Source organism: Bombus flavifrons, chromosome 1 (assembly GCF_040668555.2).
Source record: "Bombus flavifrons isolate JBK064 chromosome 1, iyBomFlav1_principal, whole genome shotgun sequence".
In the NCBI taxonomy this organism is placed as follows: domain Eukaryota; kingdom Metazoa; phylum Arthropoda; class Insecta; order Hymenoptera; family Apidae; genus Bombus; species Bombus flavifrons.
In genome coordinates, this window is record NC_138442.1 from 15,532,443 (window position 1) to 15,557,476 (window position 25,034).

The 25,034-nt window shown below is 43.2% G+C and overlaps 1 protein-coding gene and 1 non-coding gene across 5 annotated transcripts in view; both read right to left on the bottom strand.

The window, feature by feature from the left end:
• The window catches only part of LOC138178349 (uncharacterized), a 303,819-nt gene that overhangs the window by 203,614 nt on the left and 75,171 nt on the right, over positions 1–25,034 (bottom strand). The window lies entirely within an intron of this gene.
• Positions 19,953–20,093, bottom strand: LOC138186634 (U4 spliceosomal RNA). The gene has a single exon (XR_011174950.1). It is a non-coding gene; the product is annotated as a U4 spliceosomal RNA (small nuclear RNA).

The following is a 25,034-nucleotide window of genomic DNA, read 5'->3' on the forward strand; positions in this document are numbered from 1 at the left end:
ATTCTATTTATTAATTTACAATCTTTGTACGTTTACGAGATAAGGTAAAAAATCCGATTTTTACTTTTCCCTCGAAAAATTCTACATGCCATCGCCTTCTCAAATAATTCGTTTTTCTACCGCTACGTATCAGCTCGTAAGTATATATTTCATCCATTAAACATATCGTTTCCATTTAAAAAAAGCCCTGTATCCGATATTCACGTGTCGTTTCCCCAGATCCATCCAGCGAATTAACGATACCACGAACAATCGTTCGCTACGAAATGCAAAATACTCCGAAGTTTATTTCCACGTAGTCGATAATTTCCCGCGTGTCGATTACATCGGGGCGAACGTTCACGATTTCTATCGATCACCGTGCGATCTCGCGTCGATCGCCGGACTAATCCTCGATCAGCCTCAGGGAGCCTTCCCCTTTTACCTGGCTCCGTTCTGCCAGCGGTACACAACGTGACATGCAAATGCCGTTGCACCGCCGCCACACTATCGCATAGCAGAGAACGTTGTCCGAGCGGCTGATCCGCTTGCGAAATCTTCGACGATTGGCCGAGTGAGTCCGGGTCTGTGACCACTGCGACCAGAAAACCTACGACCGTTGACCCACAATACATCCGCTGCCTCTCCTTGTATCTATCTATTGTACACGTGACTCAACAAAGTATTTGAATACTTACAGAAATACGTGAATATACCTATTATGTGCCATACGAAACGTTCTGAAATTTCATTGTCACGACATACGAGCAGACACGACTGCCATTATATTGGCATAATTTGACCAACACATATATTGGGTTGGCAACTAAGCGATTGCGGACTTTGTCATTAGGTGGTATTGACAGAATCTGTAATTACTTAGTTGCCAGCCCAATAATACACGAAATATACATATGAAAATCTTCTACGGTGAGCATTAAAGATACTTTCTTAAGTTGCAGTGTATGTTTGAGATTGCGATCGTGTGCGGATGCTTTGTTCGCGCGCGAAAGTCTCGCTACGTATTTCGCTCACGAACACCATGGACGAGGCGGCAGCGTGACTAACGATTATCACTGGTACGGCCCCGTGCGACTTTTCCTCTTCCTATAGATGCCATTTCGAATGTATCGCCACGTCGACGACACGGATGGTGGAAAGCGGCTTCGACGTTCGATCGCTATGTAGCGATATGTTGTCCGAGTCCTGCTGTCTGTTTACGATGTTTGCTGCGAAGGTTTTCACGGTATACGTGTATGTGTATATGCGTGATTTGTGGGTGGAGGGAAAGCTTGAAATTCGCAATTTTTAAGCAACTCGCGGAATTAAAATTTTGACAAATTCGTATGGAAAAATTAGGGAAATTAATTCACAGGTAAATAAAAAAATTAATTCTGTCATTACCACCTAATGATAAAATCCGCAATAACTTAGTTGCCAAATACAATATATCTACATTTCGTAAATATTATTTCGTACGTATACACATGATATTTGATTTTACTGTTATATTATTACATCGCTACCAAGAAACTCAATGACCATTTGCAACAGTCTCTAATTCTTCCCCCTCCCACAAGAATGCAAATGGTAATCAACATTAACTTTTTTCTCACGAACGAAGAAAAATACAGCTATAGAGGGAGAATGGAACGTATGTCTGATTACGTCTAGCAAATGCGACTACAGGTGCAACAGTGATGCAAGAAATAATAGCGGCGGCGTTACTAATTGAAACAGCACAAGCGACAGTAGCACTACTGTTAGTAAAAGCAACAGTAAACCTAATACCAGCATTACCGATAACAATCCTAGTATTAGTAAGGTTAATTGTTCTAGTAACTACATAGTGGCAGTACAACATAATTTGAATAACACAGTTTCATTATATCCTGCAAAAAAGAAAAAAGAAAGAAAAGAAAGGAGAGGAAAAAGAATCCAGGTACACGCAACGGAACAGAGAATTCTTCGAGTCAAAGAACACCGCGGGTATCGCATAGCCAATAAACGATTACAACAACGTCATAAAAAAATAAGAAGCGAACAAGAGGCACAGCGAAGAACAGGTTTCGCAATTTCGTGAGGATCGGCGATAAAGCGGCGACGGTGCTAAACGTTTGAGAAAAACGGATGAAAAAGCGTGGATGGAGAAGAGAGAAAGCGCGTTTTGCGAGCGACTTTACGCGCGTTTTTACGCAAAGACGCATCCTTCCAACCGCTTTGAACTTTTATTATCAGGTGCTATTCGTAAGAAAGAGAGATATTTCGTAATCGAAACGAAGAAAGAATTTATGGCTTTGAAATATAGAGACGTGCATGGACATTTAGTTAATCTTTGTCTAAGTTGAGCGTGACTGGAAAACACACTATGACGTAATGGACAAACGATTGCCTGCAAGATGCAGCACGAAAATTTATCGCTGCGAAATTTCTGGTGGTTCTAATATTATATTTTTGAATTGGTATTTTTGTGTAATTTAAGAATGTAAAACGCGAAACCATCGATGATGGAATTATTTTTCTCGGACGTTTCGATTATTTTCTCCTTTAGCATTTCTAAATATATTTCTAACAAATAGGTCTAGGATGGAAATAAATGACGATTATCTCCCTTTAGGTTTAATCAACTTGTCTATAAAGAGCCGCAAGAGAGAAGAAAAAAAGGCACAACTTTCGCAAATATTTGCATCGAGCTAATACAGGCGCCAAACGAAATCTTGTCGCGACGAGGGTATAATTAATAACGGTGGCTTGAACAGAGCAATCCTTTGTTCGAGGCTGTCACGGAACCACAGATAAACGCGAAAACGCGTCGCGGATTGCGCGAGGTGCCTGTTGCAAAGGGAGCGGAACACCGCCGAGGAAAAGTTGGCTGTTGTGACGTCGATTAATCCGTAATTGCTCGACGAGAAAACGTGCAACGAGATCGACGTGCGGTCAGATAACGGACGATTCGAGGGAACAAGGGTAGAGAAGCTCGCGGAGAAAGCGAGGCTCCTATATAAGAGCGCATATACGTATCGTGCGAATGGCTGGCTCCGTTTCGGGAATATCGAACGACCTGACGTACCTTAAACTGATTATGTTTCGACTGACACGTGATAACGGGAAGAGGAAGCGTGAAGGAAATTGGATGGAGTCTGGTTGTACGAGAATCGCCGAGTAAGATTGCTGAAACGACGTTGTTCACGGGTGCAGATAACGTCGATGCCGAAAGTAGGAACGTGTTGCTGTCGTGCGTTTGGGTAGACAGAAGTCGATGGAAGAATATGTTTTTGTTACCTTTAGGAGATTGTACGAAGTGAATGATTGCTACGGTATATTGCTACGGCTCAATGAAGTAGGTATTACAAGCTATTGTTTAGTTAATCAGATATTAGATAACATTTAACATCCTTCCTACTAAGAACGTTTCGTTTTTAGCATGGAATTGATTTTGTTTGTCAAGCTTTTACGACGTTTACTATAATTTTGTTTCTCTTTTTGGCGTTGGATTTATTTCAAATAAAAAGGTTTACTTATTGTATATGCTAGAATAGTTTAACGTCGATTCGATGAATTTAAGACGAATGAGCTTTCACCGAAGAATCAGCTAAAAGGAAAGCTGGAAAATGCCACCGACAAATAACAGGAGATAATATTTCAACTGAAACTAAACCACGCTATGATTATTCGTCACTCGGAGCAAATAGGAAAGTCAAAGAAAATGGACAAATGGGTTCCGCATGAGTTAAGCGACAAGCCGGAGCAAAGACGAATGAAGACAGCTTCGCTACTTTAAAGAAACGCACAAGATGGATCGTAAAATATGAAATTTTGTTACGTCCACCATATTTCTCCAACCCTTAACAATTATCATTTTCCCAAATATCCAAACAATCTTTCAACGAATAAATTATTTCGAAATAAATTATCAGAATCTTTCGTAAATCTATGTTGAGAATTTTTCTCAGAAACGAAAAAACATTTCATCTAATACCTGATACTTATCGATACTTATCGCGATCGCTTCGTTACGGATTAATGTCACGTTACTTACCACGATTACGATAACGAATCGAGGGAAACCGAGACAGAAGCCCGTTTCCTTTTCCAGATAATTGCGTCCCGCGGTGACGTCGCGTTTTTACCTGGTCGCCGATCGATTCGCGGAATCGAGACGCCGGGGAAAACCGATGGTGGTCTCTGGAGCCGTTGAACGCGTATCAAGAGAAGTAGACGGAGAAAAAAGTGAAGGAGTAATGTAATTTGCGGGTAGAACGGTGTGGTTCAACGGACTAAACACGCTTCTGGAATACTTCACTTCGCGTTGATATATCGCGTCGGTGTACACGCCCCTCGCCCCGTTTCAATTCGACCCTGTCTGGGTATCACGCCGCCGAATAATCGCGGCCTGTACGCGAAAACCAATGAAAGCTGCATGCGCTTACACGGAGTAGCGCCATTGCGACGATTGGAAATACTTTGGTTTTAGCAGGAACTGAGAAATTGTGAGAGAAACGTTTGGTTTGACAAAGGTTTGATAGATTGGAAATGATAATATACTGGAAAAAGACAGTTCAATTGAACTATAGGTTAATGAAACAAAGTATTAATTTACTAAGATGTGCAACGCTCGATACTTTGAAGAATCGAGGAATTAAACCGTGAGAAGCCACGATATACCAAAAAATCAAAGTGTCAAATAAACGTAATATCGAGGAATCGATAGATCAAACGGGCTAAAACAGAGAATCGAATAATCAAGAAACAAAGTATCTTCTGTATATTCCAAAAACCAAAGAAATATACTGGAGAATTATAAGTCCTAGGTAATCAAAACTGAGAAATATTAAAGAATTGCATCATTGAGAGACCGAAGTGTGAAAAGAGAAACTTGTGAATTGGATCTTAAGAAACGAAGCTACGAAACAGTACAATTAAATAAAGAAAAAACCAAAGAACGCGGTCGTCGATGTAATTATCCATACGAAATGATTTTCATCGGAACGATGACGAAGAGCCGATATGGAACGAGGCGAAGCGGTTTTCTATGATCGCGGTGTAGAACCGCGACACACGGTGGCAATCAGTCGGCGCGCTTCCCTTTCGCATCGCGTTATTACGATACATCGTGTTCGCGGTTATGCGTAGGTTGCATCGACAGAGATGCGGCCGCGCGTACCACGTAAATCACCATTGAATCTACATTAGACGCCCGAAGGGACTCCGACCGTTTGCTGGCTCGAACGTTAACGTCCGCGGGCCTGAAACCTTCGCTTCTTTCTCGAATAACAGAGAAAAATGAGGAAGTCGGCGAGTGGAACGATTACTGTAATCCTGGAAGCAGGAGTTGCCTGATGATCCTCGATCCTGAGGACGCGAAACACCGTTAGACCTGCGAAACTTCCGTTTCTTTCACTCTAATTCGTTCGAAAATTTCTACGAACTCGCTATGCAAATTTAGTTCTTGAAACTTCCCCTTCACTTTGATTCTTCCGATTCTATACGATACGAAGACGCAGGTTGGATGATTACTACGAACTTCTTTTTTGTAGAAACGTTGTTATTTGTGGATGAGAATCATTAACCTAAATGCTTGACTTACCCATAGAACACAGTGGAAATTCGCTCGTTGCATGAGAACGGGACTGAAAGTGCAGGCGAGGATTGAGAATTTTGCAGTGAACTAGGTGACCAATTAGCTGCCAATCTTAGATACTTCTTACGGTAAATGCAGCGAAGCTAAGTTCCGTGTTTGGCCGCCTATCGCTTCTTAATTTGGTTATATCAAATTCAGTTTGGTTAATTAAAGTATCCTGCCATGCGTTGGCGAAACGTGACGAGCGAAGCTCGCGTGTAAAAACGAGGAAATAATCAAGAGTCCAACTATCGAGATCCCGTATATATGATCTCTAGATAGTATATTTTTATAAAAGAATACCTTCCAACGAGATTTCCTGTGGAACTGATTGATGAAATCAAGAATAATGTAAAGAGAAAACAAAAATATTTTACGATTATCCTAAATATCTAGATAGTAGTGGTCGTGATTTGTTAGCGCGTTAGTCGTGTGACCAATTACAGGACAAGTGTGCGACGCTGGTAATGAGAGATTACAGAGGAAACAACTGACATTACGAAAAGCAAACAATAGCGTGGAACGCGAATTTTACGGAGCGACGCGACGTGGCGTATCAAACGCGCTGGCTCGGTGGTCCTCGAGCTTGACGCGCGATGTCGGCAACGCAACCAAGGCAAATATCAACGATCACGAGCGAAACGATGCGATAAAATCCGCTGTGTCCGGTGAAAGGAAGCGAGGAAACGCAAAATCGACGATCCTCAGTTTCTCACGCGTTTTTACATACCGGTTCGAACACTTCTCCTTTCGAGATAATCGATGATTTGTGTCCAGCTGAATGTTTTCACTTGGATGGTTTGCGTCTAACGACGAGTTTGAACTTGTATAACGAGTAAGAAGAAGAATGGAACGAAAGAAAAATATTTGAGAAGATTCAACGACGCTTGATTTCCTGTTCTGCTTAGATATAAGAATAAATAATGGTTAATTAGCGTGCGAAGGAAATTGGTACAGACGGAACAACGTAATTGGAGAACTTATATACGCTGCACACCGACTATGCTTATTAGAAAGCAAAAATTATTGTGCAGAGAAGGTATGTGGACGTCACATTCAAGGTTAATTATACGACACGTCGTATCATTTGCCACCGTGTCGCGTTAGAAAACTCCGATGTGCCATTGAAACCGCTACGTCACCTTCATGTCACAATGCAAGTTAACATCACCAGCGGTACGATCGCACCTATGTGTCTCTTTGACGGACAGACTTGTTTTCTAACTAAGGTATCTAGATCCCAAACGTTCCCGTAAAAATAAAATAATATTCCTCTATCCTAATTTTCTTATTCTAATTACCAATCGATTATTTTCATCGGCCTGATAATTCCATAAAATACATACCTAGTCCTCTTCCTTTTGCTCCGATAGTTAAATAAATTTCATAGATTACAGGCTCTTCGCCGTTTATTACAAAATAATCCACCACTTCTCGATCCGCCCATGCAATTTTTCCAATCTCAATTATTCTGACATTGAAAAATCCTTTATCCACGTGATCGTGCGGTGGAGCAGTTGCAGATAACGATGCCGTCCAGGTCGATCGCGATTCCTCTCGGCGTAAGGAACGCGGGTACACCACGCCATATATCGACTCGATCTTTCCAACGATTTTTCGCATCGGCACGAAGAACGCGAAACGCGAACGACCCACACAGGATCGAGCCGGTGCACCGGGCGCTCCACGAGGGCCACGAATCTGCCGAGTCGATCTTTATGGTGAATGACGTAGCGAGTTGTCGGTGCATTGGCCGCGGGGCCTCGTAATATCAATGATATGAATTATCTAACGGCGTGGGCGTACCTGCGGCCTACCAGCGTGGACCACTCCGGCACGGCCTTAAGGCGCGTTCCCACACGTGTAACGCGCGAACCCAAGAAACGGATGGCCGTTTTTCGATGAAATTACCGAGCATCTAGTTGCGTGCGTGACGTAAATGGTTTCGACGATTCCGCGGATGATCGGTGTGTTCGCGAGGCGATGATGGCCTGTAGCGTTGTTGCATCGCTTCTCCTACAGACTTATGTTCGGACGTTTCAATGCCTGGAAGGTCGGTATTCCTTCTCTCCTACATGTAAGTAATTGATATTTATATTAGAATAAGAATAACACGTTTTACAGCAATTCGTTGTGATTTTCAGAATGGATATACCAGCTGAAAATGATATACGCTTGTAGAAATTGCAATTGTTTCCTCTGGCCTCTCTCTAATCGAGGATACACATTCTAATTTTTAACAACTATACGTATAGTTTACTACTGTATAGTTTAGATTTTCACTCGTATGAAAATTGTTATTGAACAAGAAAATATCAATTCGCGAATGATTTTTACAGGCCGAGACATAGAGTGCTCGCAAACCTCGCTTCGTGTCGCCATCTAATCCTTCGATTTACGATCACGTCGTATTTATTCCTTACCGATCTTTCAAAATCTAGATTCCAAACTAGAAAACGTAATCTCTATCCAACATCGATCAAACATCTGCAAAAAGGCCACTTCAAACACAAAATTCTTACACCAAATCTCGCAGCTCCACCCTGAACGAATCGATCCCAACTCCGCCCTATTTCGACCTATCACGAGGAAAAGTGAAACCGATGCTTTTCTCTGGTCTAGTTGTACAACACGCCCAGAACGCGTACCATAGCTGGTGAAAACGCGGCTTAACCGAGGCTCGCGTGCTCGCTAATAAAGACGGCTCGCAGTATTAGGACGATAATACCCGACGAGCCGGCTCTTGGCGGCCGCATATGCGCATTCCAAACTGCCCACGACTCGGCAGGTAGCACGAGGTGACCACAGAGCCGACGGGGGGTGGGCGGGAACTGCCAGGGCCAGAAAGAACCGTCCACGGGGTGCAACCGGGGACGAGAGAACAGGGGGCGGTTTAATGGCGCATAATCGAGCGATACGTGGGCGATGCGCTCGCGAAACGAGCGATTTCGAAAACGACAGGCCACGGAGCCGCATTCTCAGCTCGGTCGATGGTCGAACGTGAAAGGGGAGCTGCTTCGTATATCATAATTGCCGCCAGGTGCAGGCGCGCGTCATCGACAGGGACACATCGCGCTGCCTGCGTTATGGAGTCTGGCTGAAAGGCTCGATAATTGATTGGAGAACGTGCAATAGACTATGCTGGAGTCGCAACGGGTTTCGCACTGACGTGACGATGTTGGTATGCGCGGTTTTTAATAGGGTTTATTGCAAATAGGAAGCGTGTTTGGTTTAAAATCAATTAGATTCGGTTAGAATCAATTTGGTAGGCAAAAAATTTACATCGAAGCGTGGGTAGTGAGACGATGAATCGTTTTGTAAAACAAAAAGGGTAATTGGGATTGTTGCGTGCGTTTTGTTGGTTTGATTTGACAGTGAATATGGAAGCCTATGGAATATAGCGATGCCTATGGAAGGAAATCTTTCTGATAGAAATATGATAGCAGTTTTGGTTCTCTCGTTTGATTTCGCTAGAATATCGTGAAAATAGAAAAACATAGAAGGTAACATGCTTTAAGAAGAAATAAAAACACGTAGATTAATTACTCGTATAAGGTAAGAACACGTCACGCTTCACTGAACGATTCACACTTCGTCTTAGCAATGTTTCAGCGCGACACTAAAAAAATATCTAAGAAAATCTTCTCACTTTATAGTTTCTCAATTATTCTCCTAACTTTCATCACAAAATACTTTCGACAAAAACCATCATCGAATTTAACGCTCTCGTCCGATCAAACAACATCGTCTTATCCAGGCAAATCTCTCGACAGACAACAAATCGTTGAAAAGACTGCTGAAAAGAGATCGCGAGGAAACGAGGATCGACGCGTCGACGAGAAAGTGATCGGCCGCGTCCGTGTTTTCAGCAAACGATCGGTGTGTCGCGGGCGTGAAAACACGAACGTAGACAACCCGAGTCCGTCCGAAATTCTTCAACCGGCGAAACTGTTCTATACATGGCGGGGGCGGAAACTTTCGAAAGCGCCGTGGCTATCGCGACCTGGAACAACGTTAGCCCATTTCGTGAACCTTGTACGCGGACGATATACACGCCCAGGAACGATACGATAACGAGAGCGGAGTTAAGGGGCCTCAAATCCACGATCGCCGGAGCGTGAGATCGAACGTCGAGTCCCCACGATCGAGACGCGATTAAACAACCGATCGAGAGCGTTTTTCTCACGGCCCGGAGGTTTATTGGTCGCCAATGGCAAATCCGCTTTGCGATAAGCTCGCCCCAATTTCGAACTTGGCTTTTTCCTGGACGAACCTTTTCTTGTACGCCAAACGAACCCCAAGAACGAGAACTCGGATCTTACGAATCGGTTTATGTAGCCCATCGATGACCAACAACGATCGAATGCAGTTAAATTCATTTTACGATATTTACGAGAAACGAGAAATCTTATCTTATTACCTGTTATCTGATTAACTTGGAAAATTATAGGAAACTATTAAAATCTTTAGAAATTATTACCTAATTTGTATATTCAAGGAGATGCAAATATCCTTGAAAAATGCGAAACTGCTATAATCTAACAGTAACCTGTTACATGCATATTACATTTGCAAAGAAAACAAAGTAAAATGGTATTTACGTTTCCTGAAATTTTCGTAATTATACCAATTATACGTAGAAAAGAAACGATCGTGCAACTGCTTGACAACCAGTGCTTGTTCCATACAAACGAGAAAAGTAAACGGACACCTGTCAAGCCTGTGTCAACGCGCATTAACAAGCTAGATTTCCCACGTCAGGTAGACCTGAACAGGGTAGAGAAAAATGTGTCGAATAAAAAATAAAAGCTCACGACCATTCATACACTGGCGACACATTTTTTCTTTTACTTTTTTTTTTTTCGCGAAGCAAGAGTGTTCGCGGTCGAACTCGTGGCGACCATTCTCGTCGAGATAAACGCGCGATTATGCCAGACCGACCCGCCAAACTCGTTCTACCGCGATCCAGCCTGCCACCGTAAACGCCGTGAATGGAAATGAGATTCGGACGAGGATAGTTACTGTATGCCTTACCTTCCCCTCCTCGTCCCCGCCCCTTCCTTCATCCCGTTGCGTAATTATTTCGCCTCGCACCCGTTCCGATTCACAAAGTGCAAGGAAGGAGGAGAGATAGAAGCGAGGATAAGGGGTGAGGGTACGTGGATAACAGCGAGCGTGGCTTTTAATTAATGGCGCCTGGAAATAAACGTGTCGCAAGGCCGATTTACGGGCCGGCAGCCCGTTGTAACGCGCGCGATTTATGGTAGCGCAGCGCCCGTTTCCTCATGATATTTAATACCGTTCGAGGAGAAGAGCTTTCATAGAACGCCTCGCAACCGTGCTTTCCTACGAGCTTACCACGAGGAATATGTGTCGAAAAAAGAGTCTCGAGAACGCGGTTATATTTGATGGAAAGACGCGTTTTATGAGCTTTGCGATATGGGTTACTTCGTGATTTAGAGTACCGGTGATAGTAAACTCGGGTTTTATAGCGCTTTTTCTCCTATTGCTACGTTGTTTCGGGGCTCTGCTTGCTAGAGCTTTAGATAATTTTGTATCACTTTCTATCGAAGGTTTTATTGAATTTCTTATGGGACGTATACGTACTTAGAAATATTTGAACCTCGAAAGAAAAGCTTGACCACGCACCAATCTCAAATCGAAAACCATCGCAGAAAGCAATACGTCCCAACGTCAAAAAAACCTAGAAACGATATCCGTTAGACGACACGGGATCGCTGGGTTACTCTTCGCTCTGACGAATTTCAACATGAAAGGTTTTATCGATCGTGCGAATACCGTAGAAGCGCGAGCACGCGAGCTGTATACGAAGAAACGTAAACAATTCTCCGAAGGACTTTCAACGAGATTCCGCGCCTATATAAAAAGTTTGTTAATATGTAAACACTGATTCACTCACCTTCTGTTTCTGTAGAATAATCCCAAACGACGTAAAAACCGCAATAGCTCCACTCACAAAAATCCACTTAAATCCCTCTCGACCAGCAACGTCCTTTTTCACTATGTCCGATCGGCACACTTGTCACGATGTATTTAAGTGTCTCCAGGAACCACAACGAAACGAACAAAAATAACACGTGAATTCAAACGACTGATTCATCAACGATCGGTTAACAACCACCCGACATCCTACGAAAAATGGCAACGAAAAATGGCACGAAAACGTTGAATCGTCGATCAAAGAGAATCCGATGCATCCATAAAGTCGCGATAAACTTCTCTACGAGCCGCTATTGATCGGAGCACGATGTTCCAGCCAACACCGCGAGTCGCTCATCGCGATCCCGTCGTCTCACGAAATTACAGAACACGATCTCCGTTCCGAACTCAAATCCAACAGCGAGTCGAATTCCAGAGGACATCGTCCGTCGTCGTGTTCCGCTTCGAACGAAGGACTCCACGTATATACGCGAGAAAACGGAGCACAACCGTACTCGACGACCTTCTTCGAGAAACTGACCTACGGCGAATCGCTCGCCACTGGAAACTTCATTCACCGGCGATCGGTTGAATGGACCATACGCTCGTACGAGAAAAAATATCGCGTCCAATGCCACCTTCGATCACTTCATTTTCGTCGACTGTCTTTCGATCGAGCGACGCCCTTCGTCCCTTCGTTACTCAGCTGCGTTCCGTCGTCTCCTGAAACAGTGACCATCGATCCTCTGCTCGATCGCACATGTTGATCCTTCCAACGGTTCATGGGCTCGAAACTGGTTCATCGGGAGAGTCACGAGCTAACGATTCACATTCGGTACGATCGATATCGTTGATACAATTATCGAGGTAACGTTTTATATATCGTTCTGGTAAATCGTGATCGATCACGGTTGGTTGTTGGAACTAGCACCAGAGTATCGAAAATACGTGAACACGTGTCCGACTGAAGTGTGTGGCTGCGAGTGTCCTGCGAGAGGATGTCGCGACGCGCTACGAGACGCTCGATCGGATCGTAACTGCGGCCACGACGGCAATGCCCCGCGTCGAGCGCTTTAGCGCCGCTGACGCGCTCGAACCCTGAGCTCCTCTCCCCACCACCAGACACATCCCCACTCCGCCGACACTTTTCCGACGGCGTTCGCCACTCTGCTCGCTGCCACTCGCTTCTACTCGCTTCTACTCGCTTCCAATCCGCGACACATTCACCCTGTACCGCACGCACTCCCGCCTAACGTACGGTGTCGCGGTTTCACGGGTGGGATGGTAATTACAGAGACACGCTTTTTTTTTCATTTCCTCCGCTCGTTTTTGATGGAAGAGAGGCTGGTTTTGATCAAAGTTGGGGGTTGATGATCATTCCAGGTGTGGCGATGCTGTAACGAAGTCGCGGATAAAAAGAGCAGTTGAAAGAAATTTTGTTCCAGAAAGTAAAGTGATGAGATCGGTTTTATAATTCTGATGTCATTTGATTGATACGAGAGACTACTTTAATAGGGTAGACTCGTTTGATTCGAAGATACGTTTGTTTAAAAATTGTTACTGGATTTCAGAAGTATAATTAACGACACTGACTCAAAGATATATCTAAGTTTTCTAAAACTAACTGTCAAAGCCGTGAAAGTTTAGAAGAAACCAACGGCGTAATTAATGTTAATACGATGATGTTAACGACGATCAATATTTTTGAACTATTCAAGATAATCAGAACACTGTGTGCCTAATATCATAATCAAATAAAAAAGGACTTTATTCGATAGATGAAGTACATAATCCAATTATTATAGGATTAATCAATAATGTATGTGTGGAATTCTAAAATTGCTCATTTATAAAAGACAATAGTTAAATCCATTAAATAAATTAAAAAAAGAATTTCAATATGTCGAAAAATAAAAAATCGCGTTAAATACACAATTTATATAAATCCAACCTGACTCACGAACTACGCTTGTTCTTCCGAACAAGGATTAATTAATTCCACATTCCAGAGCTTCCGACACTTTCACGGCACTCCCTTGATCAATTCTTTTGTTTTAGCAGCGAAGAGGTGGCATCGCGATCAAAGTCCAAAAGGCGAAGAATTTTTCATAAAATCGGTGGAACGGGATTTTCGCGTAACCAGAAACGAAGGCGTCGAAATGAAAAATTACCGTCTGCCCGACGACCAAGGGTAGTAACCTCCGTTCACCCTGCAGTCGGAAGTTCAGCCACTCGACCAGGACTATAACCCCGCCCTTACGCAACGCACCGAATGCCGACAAGCTTTCGAAATTCGCCGTACCACCATAGGTAGAATAACAAAGGCTGGAAGAATCGCCATTATTCGGCGGATTGCGTCCCTTCGCGACTACGGCGAAACAATGCCGTCAGCGTGCTGTCATCAACACACGTTGCAAGCTTGCGCAGGTGAAATTGAATCGTATAGTTGTAAACAAAATGATGGAAGATCTGGTGTTTACGAATTTGTAAACTATAAAGGTCTTTGATTAATCTAATTATGACGAATGCGAATAGGCTTAATATCCTGTTCGCCGCTAATTCCTCCATCTAAATTTCAAGAAACTTGTAGCGTCGTAACATATTTCAACGATAATTTCCAGTGACAAACACAACTTTTTCTTCTCCAACGCTATCGCTTAATTAGTGTTACAAAACAATTATAAAGGATGTGGTGCTAACGAAATAATAATAATTGAAAAATTTCGGAGTAGATGGAAATTACGTGAGTCCAATAACAGGATGGACGCGCGTGAAGGATGATCTTCGGAGTCTGCAGACCGCGTATTTTCAGGGCCGAGGCACAGTTGCCGCAGTCGCGGTCTCGGTGCTACTTTGTGCTAGGTTGTACCTTGCCTGACCTAGCCGTTGCCGGGCACACAGCACGAACATGGAAAAATATGTAAATATCGGGACTCATCCATTATCCAACGCGGAGAGAGAAACGGAAGAAGAACGAGAAAGAGAGAGAGAGAGAAAGAGAGAGTAAAAGAGAAGGGAGGTCCGCTTGCTTGCGCACGTGACTGCTAGACGGGAGGGTACAACGACCCTTACCTTGCTGTTTTAGCAACGCGTATCGATTGAGGTGCAACTGTGATTTTTTTTTTAATTTGGTCAACTTCGTCTCTTTCTTCTCTCGTATACATATAAACGAAAATTTATTTTTGGAATTAATTGGTTTGCCCGTAGTATGCCACTATAGTGCATGCCATCTAGGATAATTAAAACGAAATGGAAGATTTGTTGCAAAACTCTAATGCCTTGCGCCCTTTGGTAATACGATTGATAATACCTAAATCCATTTAGAAAATAATAATCGGCTTAATCCCTCTGTTACTGTCCTAAACTTTCACTGATCACCAAACAAAGTATAATTCCTCTATATTGCTTTAAAACGCAGATTATGATAGTAACCCAGTTATCAACACTTTCAAATTCCTAAATTATCCGCATTTTTTCGCATGTTGTTCACGAACGTTCTTGTTAAGGTGCTCGTTTCAGCTCATAGTAGATTCAGAGACGATCGTAAATTTATACGACTTTTCGCTGGCATATTGTTCGTTACGTAGTCTAAATCTCCTCCGGCTATTTTCAGGTGGAATTACTGGGGTGCAGGCAAAATGCTACAACAGTCGTAATGACGTCTGTTCGAGGAACTTAGCCCACCCGTGTCTTTGGAATAATGCACGGATAAAGAACACGTGAAACGCATCAATACCGTAACGATCGTGCCCTTTCCCATTGCGCAATCGCGAAACCGCCAATCGGGAAAATATCGTAGACGCTATCCTATCATCGCCCGTTCGACATTTCGCCGAGCACACGCTGTTCCATATGCATGAAGATCCTCATTATACGCTAGCGTTACGAGTCGATATATTCTCGCGAGAAACAGTAACGCAACAACGAGGGCAGTTTTCTAACTGCTCTTCAGCTCGAAAGTTTACCTACACCCCCATTTAGAAGTACATACCGCAAACATACCAAATACCTACGAACTTATGACCACGAGTTAGGTACACAATCGATACCGAAGATTCGTTTAACGAAAGCCAACCTGCCACGTCGATCAGAAACGTCTCTTCTTTAAAACCGGATCAAATACTCTCCAACATTGGACCCTTGCATAGCATTCATAGCATAACATCCACTCGTTTCAAGGGAAATGAACAGCCCTCGAAGAGGCAGCGAAGCACGCCACGGATCGCGGCGGATTTAATTTATAATCGAGGGGAACGGTCGCGCGTGTACGATACGTAGCTCGCGTTCCGGATCGCTCGGGGGAAGAATCGCGATATTCCAATCGGCGTGACGACGTGATACGCAATTAATCCATCGAGCGCGTCAGAGTCTCGCGCCAGCCAAGAATAATGACGCGTATCGGAAGAGGGTCCTCGCGCGCTCCGTCAGGTAGTCGTTCGATTATCTCGCGCGTGTGACTCGCGCGGCGGCCGCGAGCGCGCTGTGGCTACGTCGTGACCGAGGATTATGATTAATGGCGTTGCTATCAGTGCGTGAACGGCGCAAAACGAAGACAAATAGCTGTGCGGACCTCTTTAAACGCGTTCACCATGGATCCGCTGGTGTTCCATCGGAAACGGCTGTAAACAGACGCGAAATTATCGAGTTCCCGTAGCACAGGCTGGCCGTGCCTGGTCGCCAGTCCCTTCTGGCGATCCAATTAATGAGTACGCGCCGAAAGGTGCGCCTTCCAATGCTACCACCTTTCTCGTTCTCGTGGCTTGTTCGTTCGTCTTTCGTCGGAGGAAAATGTTGTTTTCTGTACGTACGGGTCCGTTCGCGTCGATTAGGTGTTTCGTCGATGACGCGTCGCGTGAGAAAGAGAGAGTTGGAAGGGAGAGCCGACGCCTTCTCGACGTATGGAAACCGTGTATCTGATAATTGAATCACCTTTGGGTCAAGTTCCGATTAGCGGCGTGAATTTCGCGCCAACCGAGATACGGTTTTTAATTAATGGAACTATGTGGGAGAAACGTTTTTGACCAGCGACTGTGTCTGATTAAATGGAGATAGTGAGATGGAAAGTTTACTTTATCGTGTCTTATGGGTTCTGTTTGAATATATAAATCTTCAACGATATCGATCGATTTAATTTGTTCGATGTAGCCTGGTCTACCTTTCAATTTCGATCTGTATAACCGAACGTGTTTTATCTGTTCGAATTAGTTGATTTCCAGTTAGAGGAACAGTGGTAGAAATGATAAAATCTTTAATTTGAGGGGAGTGTGATGTCATGCATTGATATAGAAGATCTATGTGCTTCTAAATATCGACAATACGTATTCGTACAGACTTGAAAATTCTTAACAAAATCGTCCAGGTAAATGAGAATCTTACGTTTCCCCAATTACCGACGACAACTACCAACGAAAGATCGATGAATCTCTCAAAAATGTATCCTAATAATAGAAGAAAAACAATAACTTGGAAGACCAGGTAGGTATAATACAATATTTAAAGACTAGTTCGTGAACAAGTTCTTGAAAACGTGCTCCAAATTGAACATGCCATCGAATCTGGAGAACACGAAGAAGGAAAATCATTTGTAGGATAATCGAGGTTAAAGAGGGGAAAGAGAATATGCCAATCACAGCCGGGAGTCGATATCGAATGTCAGGAGAAATCGGTAGACTGCAAGTCGCCCTCCAATATCCGTGTCCGTTCGTACTTTTAACTGCATAATTTGAGGCGTAACTTCGCGCCGGACTCGGTTCCATTCCCGAGGAGGCTTATCTCTGGCTTCCACGTGGCGAAGCTTGCGCTCCGTTCTCGGCGTAATTAAAAGTCTGCCGTCGTCGATCAAACCTCCAGCCACCCCCGCGAGCTCCTCGTGTCGCAGAGAAGCCCGGGAAGGCGCCACGAAAGTTCCAACTCTCCAACTTTCCGCGCCTTGCACTGCACCAGCCTGTTACCACCGGAACCGACCGTGAACTCGCGCCTTCCCATTTCCATTTCCGACCCTGAGCCGCGTTTCGCGCTCTCGATGCCGCTGTTGCGATTACAAATGCTATTTTTATCTTTGTTTCCCTTGTGCGTTCATGTGTGGACGTAAATTAAGAAAAAAAAGAGGAAGTACATAACAGTCGATTTTTTGATCAGAAAGATACAAGCACAAAGAATCGTGAAGTTTAAGATTAATTTTGAGAAATAGTATTTGCGATATCGTCGTTTTTCTCCACTTTTAAGGTTACGTGGTTGACCAATCTGCCCTCCGAGTGGCTCAAATCGAAAAGCTGATCGGTAACGGTGCCATAATCTACGGACGAATCAAGCAGTACAGCAATAATCGAGTAAAACAAACTTGGAGAATACAAGTACATGGATATGTATAATCTTCAAGTCTCGTAATATTAGAGAGGACGAAGGAAGGTAAATTGAAACGGTATATTAAAATTCTCACTTCGAACACGATACTCGTTACATCGAGGCGGGAATTAATCGTTGGCAACGAAAGACCGGGATTCGATGGTTCTTCCCACGGACGCCAAAGTTGGTGAATCACGCACGCCTCGCCAACTTCCGACAGATCTTCGGTGGAAGGCCCGAGCAACGCGCAATTATTCCTCGCATGCCCGGCTATTGCGTGAGAGTAACGAGGATCCGTATTGTCTGTACGCATCGAATTGGTTCGCGGCACGATTAACGGAATGTATACATCATTATGGAAATACGCCGTTCGACACACGGAATCCCGTTTCCAAACATTCCCTGCCAGAAATCGCTCGTTTCGCTAGAGCAACTGCTTTCATCAATATCCATGTCACGTTGAGCATTGAACTCTCTAGTTAAGTTCAAATGATCGATGGAAAAAGTGAAAAACATTTAAGTGACTTAAGGAAAAGCAACAAGCCGATGGATATATCTAGAATCCATTATTACACCTTTCAGCTCTGAAAATATGTAGAAACTCGGGAAGCAACGTAGAGATAGCAATTTCTAGTAATAGTGCGCAAATTATATAAATTAATGGCAAATTAGCGAGTAAAAGTAGCGGTTAACTTCTTATGACATCTAGCCGTAAATTATCTGACAAAAAGTTTACCATCACTCAATTAGGACTAAATACGTGATTCGTCGATGTAGCCATTGATTTGAATATCAGTACTTGAATTAATGAAACTAATTTTATTGATTTAACTTATGATTTACAAATTATTCAACGCGAAGATAAAAGACTTTTCTAGCTTCTATTATTCTGATAATTATGAACGTTAATATTATTGGCAAATCGATTTTCATCATTTCCATAACTGAACCAATCACATAAAGTACAATTAACGTTAAATTGGATTCTTTCGAAAATAAAGAAATATCTACAATAACTTTACGGCACGTCATATTTCACGCGAGATAAATGCCCCTCATAAACTCCAAATAATATCATATTACGCACAACATACTTCAACTACCGTTCAAACATTCACCAACATTGATCAATCTTGTAACACGAAGCGCGTCTTCGACGATCATTAAGTTCCATCGATTCGAATCGCGATTACGTAAGCACAAGGATACTTCTTGGGCCGTGACTCCGCACCAAGACCTGGGTAACATCCTCGACGGTAATTGCGCGTAACAACCAACGGATACACACCGATCCACGAAACAAGGTTGCCGGAAGTGGCGGCCGATCAATAGGTAAATAGGCTAATCGCCGTTTCGTTCGTCCTGAATGGAGTTTCGAGTGGCGCGAGCGGCTCTACGCGAGCCAACTATTCAACATTTTATCGATTCGCCGGAAATCACACGCTCGATAGACCCCAAAACGTCGACCTCGACCTGGCTGCACGCAACAACACGTGCACGCATACCAACACGCGACCGAACAGTCGATGGACCCGACGTTCCATTCGTGCAATCGCGTCTTAATGACCTCGCGCACAATGGGAGAATCGGTCCCTGAATGGAGTGAAATCGATAAGAAATTTACCGCGCGGTAAACATGCAGAGAAATTGCCACTCGATGAGCCGGAATTGAACATCACACCGATTGAGTTACAGCGAACACAGGAGTCGAGGAATGATCATCGAGAGGGTGGCGAACATGTGATGTTTATATGTCAAGGTTGTTCTCGTAGTAAGAATATATCGAGAGTACCAATAGAACTAAGCAGAACGTAAAATTCCGTAAACACCGGGCAGCAGTAAAAACTGACTTGATTAAAAACAACCGAATGAATATACTCCACGAGAGAAAATGTGATGAGACTTATTTTCTATAGATTTTTCAATTTTTAATGTAACTCGTTAACGCTAAACCGAAATTCTCTCAGATGAAATAACCAAAGATTGGATATTAATATCATCTTCTGTTGAGTGAAATATAAAGAGCAGCTGAAATAGTAAAGTATTTTCCTCTGGAAATTACTAAAAACCCCCGTAGGGGTTACCAAAAATTGCCGTAGCCGATGGTCTTTCACATCGTCTTGGCGGGGTATTGGTAAAAGTTTTCAACTAGCAATAATCGCACCTCGGTAGAACCTCATTGGTTACGATATCGCCACTGCGCAAAGCTGAAGATTCAACCTGTCCTGATTCTACATATAACATTCCGCGAACAGTTTTATATGCGAGAAACAACACGAATCGAGTCGCCATCTAGTTCTCGAGGATCGAACTAACGTTCTTCTCCACACGCTGTACATAACCGTGTTTTAACCCCTGCTCAAAGTTACTTTACCCCTGTTGAGGAAGTGAACAATCGATTCTAAAAATACTTTTGCAAATTTATTAATATATCTGGATGAACGAGAAATTTCTCGATGACGTTACATACTTTTTGTTAGCGATAAATCATACCTACGATTATTATATGTATATCTCATTAACCAAAGATAGAAATGTAAATGCTTTAAACAACCTTGCTTGATAACCGTTGCATTTCGTATAAAAAATCGAAAGATATTAATTCAAAAAGTTGTACGAGTTTAAATTATACGCTGAGCGGCTGTATTTAATCGTCACAGCACGAGTAAAAAATTAATTTATAGACATTCGTAACACGAGCGAAGTGGAAAGTAAATGAGTGCTTCCCGCAGCCCTCCTGTAATTATTCTACCACGCATGGTAGTGAGATTTATTGTAGGTTTTTCTAAGTGTAATAGCGCACGCATTACCCTTTCATCAAGAAGTTATGCTGAAACGAGCCTGTAAACACAAATGGTACACGTATTCAATCACGTCGCAAGTTTCTCTCGAATTCATAGAAAGGAAGCGCTGGAACCCCGATTTCTTTCGATTTTATACGATTCCATACGCATGTTAACGTTGATCTATTCAAAAAGACAATTGCAAAATAGGTCACAGTCTAACGAATTCGTCCCACGATTATTAAGAACATAATCCTAACGTACGTAAGTACTGGCATCAGAAATACCAGCACGACGTAATGATAATAATTATCAAGCTTTTTCACGATTGTCGTATTTTCTCGCGAAACGCGGGAAAACATGATTGCTCCAATCACGATCGTATCTCACCACGTGCAAAATTTCTACCGTGAAAATCATTCCGCGTGCACGCACGCGCCGGACGCAAACACCAGCGATATACACTTTCTCCGACGACTTTACGTTTTCATACGCCCACGACTAGATTATTACCGGTTTCCGATGTTATCGCGAAAAGCTCGCAACGAGACGGCGAGTTTTCCCGCGCCTTTAACACAATCCGCCTTAGTCGAATTCGCCTAAATCCAACCCAAAAAGACAAATCGTCTGAATAAGGTTCTGATAACCCTGGATGCATTTTCTGACAGACTGTCGTTTTAATATAATATATATATATATATATACATTCATAGATATCTTGACGCACGTATTGGTCAAAACACTGTACCCTAAACCTACTCCAGCGTCATTACGATTTGCTGGTAGTAAAACTACGCGAGTCGACGAGATTATATTATTAATAATGCAATTCACACAGGTTTACGAGCCCGTTATTGGAGATATAGACGTGCAAAATTACACAAGATTGCTGCTGTAAGGTCCGATATAGACTAGCGATTTTTTTACGTTGCGTCCTCCCCGTTTTTAATTGGGAAAACAAAGAAAGACGTACGAAGCAGCGAGGACACAGCGTCAAAAAGTCGCTCGTCTGCAGCGGATCCAAAATCGCAACGACACCGCATCCTTCGCGTGCATCCTCGTCTAGTAACAAAAACTTCACGTTGTCGCATACTTGTCGAGCGGTCGAAGACTTCATGAAACAACGCATCGATGCTACTCGTGCTTTGCACGAATCGAAGAATAGCACAATAGAAAAACGAACTTAGAACGCATTCTCACGCGACGCGGCGTAATCGCGGCACGAATAAACCGAACGGTCATTAGAAGGCGACGTCCGCACATGTGCGAGATACATCTCCGATACTCAATCTCCTCGGCGATCAATCACGTTGAAAAGTACCGCGCGCTTTCACTGCGAACGCAGCGCCGCTGTTTTCGTACGTCTCTGTCATCAATATCACGCGAACCAACTCCGCCAGATCGATTACTGACGGTAATTATTTAATTTCCCGCGCGATCTCGCGCGGCCCACATCCACGGCTGCCGATCCATTATCATCAGGGTATTATTCTCTAGCACCTGCTCCGCTCGACTCTATCGGCTCTCCCCTCTCCCCCCTGCATGGATTAACGAGCCACGCGGTAATAAGTGGCGAGGGGGGAAGAAACTGCTTTTAGAGATTCAATTACGTTATCCGCATGGTAGCGTAATGATAATGGTCTTCGACTGGTTCTCGAATTTAGTTGCGTATATACCAGCGAGGTAACGAACGAGGAAGCGCGTCGGTAAGAAACATTCTCTCTCATAAATATCCCAGTTCGCCTAGCTTATGGTAATCTATCCGTTGATCTAATTTGGTCCGAAAAGGAACGTTCTGGCATAATTAGACCTCGTGTGTGTAACGTTGCTCGATTTATCGAGGTTTACAGATACATAGTTTGATTTCTTATTTCCTCCGAGAGGAGACTCTTTTCGACGCCTGACTAATCGTTTCGTGAATTATTAAAATTTCGAGAAAATGATACGTATAGGCTTTCAAATGTATGTATATTTAGATAAGTAACGACAGATTCGTAGAAACCATTACCAACGACATAAGTTATCTGGAATTCAACATCCTAGAATATAGGACCTTGCTCGACGACCGGGGACTCAAATTCACAGTTGCCAGAAATTTCAGACAACGTCATGAGATGAAAGTTTCGTGAACGGTCATAAGGTACCAGAGATATCGAGGTATGCAACACCCTAGATTTACAGATCACCGTACCGCGTATATTGATTTCGATAACGTCATTTACATCGAACGTAATGGATCCAATGTCTATATCAGTTTCAATGAGCCATTTTGCAAGCTCCTGCAATTTCTGGACAGTATACACAGCGTTCTAAGTATGACATTTCACCTACACTCTACGTGCTTAGAATCAGTTGCAACGACTTCTACGAATCTCCAAGTACCTATAACAGACCGTGATCTTAACATTAACCATATCGAATTCTAGGAACCTATGATCAACCGCATCACATTCTACGATTCTATGCTTATCGACATTCAGCCCCATAATTGGAAACTCGTTAATCCAGTATTACACAAATCATAAATTATTACCTTGCTCAATACGACACCTACAATTCTCAGAAACTGTTCGTTTCAGGCACCAACCGAAGTTCCATCTATTTTGTAACCAAAAAGCTCGGTTTCCATCGAACTGAAGGCACATGCTAAAGGCAGCCAAAGAGATTCTAATTCGCGATGCCGACATGAACAGTTCTTCCTGGACGTCGCGGCTCACCGCTTATTACAAGGCGTGTAATGGGCTTCCGCGCGGGCGACTCGAGGCTTCCCTGACTTGAGATAACGAGCGACGAGAAAAGGACCGCGAGCAGATTAACAGTACCGACTGTCGGGACCAGATCCGATTAAACCGCGCATAATAAATCGCCGAGAGTGCGATCATTCAATTAATAGCTGGCGATGCAGCTCCGTGAAAACTGCTTCGTATCGCGCCTTTTCTTTTAAATATCACACCTACGTAAACCGTCACGTTCACGCCTGATAAGAAACTCGCGCCAACTCTATACTACTTGCTTCTAATTGCTCTTTCTACGTACTGGGTGACCAGATTGTAAAAGACTTATAGCCTATGACAAACGTTCCAGTTCTTAGGATTACTTACTATTTGAAATTTTTCGATTACCTACTTCTTTGTTCTTGCGTAAGATCGTGCAAACTTTCTCATTTTGCTTTTTCGCGAAATTTTCAGCCTTGCATATATCAACGACGAAGAAGATATCCGTGTTATACAAATCACTGTGTATAACTCATTTGTCCAACTTTTTATCAGAATATTGTTTCATTAGCACACGGCTAAAGTGGTCGATGAGATGCGGCGATTCATAGTACTTGAATCATAACAGTAATTATAATGGACATCGGACGTTCTAGCTGCTAACGATGAGAGATTCCACGAGGTTTAATGGCAATACCGTAAATTCCAGGCAACGCGTGTAACACGAGCGCATAGACGAAGTGTTCGCGAGCTCCTCCGGCGCGCTTAATAAAACGATGCGCCAGCTGGAAAACGAAGAATGTGCTGTTTCGAGCATTTAACACGTGGTCTATCTCACGTGTATCCGAGTATTCCTCGGACTTTCGAATTTTACGTATTCTTTCTTCTACGTATTCTTCACGAGGAATATCTCAAATTAAAGACAAAGCTATACCTAATTGACTTAAGACATAAAACATCAAATAAAATATAACATAATCTAGATATAACGTTAATTTAGATGATCTCGGCGGTTAGATATGAAAATTAATAAGTTTTCTCTTTACATAAATCGGAGCGTTCTCTAATTGGATGCCTCTGTAATCTTTAGAATAATATTCGATATTTTAAGCTTTTAAAAACGATTACCAAGATAACGTTTCTCATCGTTGTGTTTCCCGTTTCCTGTACGGTTAATCACCCGGCGTATCCTCGAGGGAAGAACGTGTTTCACGCGTAAAATTTCACAAATTCGAAACTAGAAACGTCACACGAGCGTGAAGGCTCGTGCGCGTCAACGGCGACAAGAAATAGCGGGCCGCAGGGCATCGCAAAGAGGATGTATCCCGGCGTGAAAGCGATGGCATTCCATCGGGAGAAATAGATCGAACCACGGGAAACGGACTCGTTAGCGACCAACGAATCTCGTCCGGCGTATGATTGCTTTCTCATGCCGGTCACCGCTGGCTACCGTTTGACTCGACGATTTACGAACACCACTTTCTCCGTTCCAACGACGTTATCCAACGTAACCTGGCGTCAAAGCTAAACATCCAACTCTGATCGATCCGAACAACCTACTACGCGTTATGTCACTCGCTATTCGCAAATTGAACCGGTTGAACTCAAAGAACGGAAAGTTTCTAGTAGTTTGTTCGTTCATCTTCGTAATCT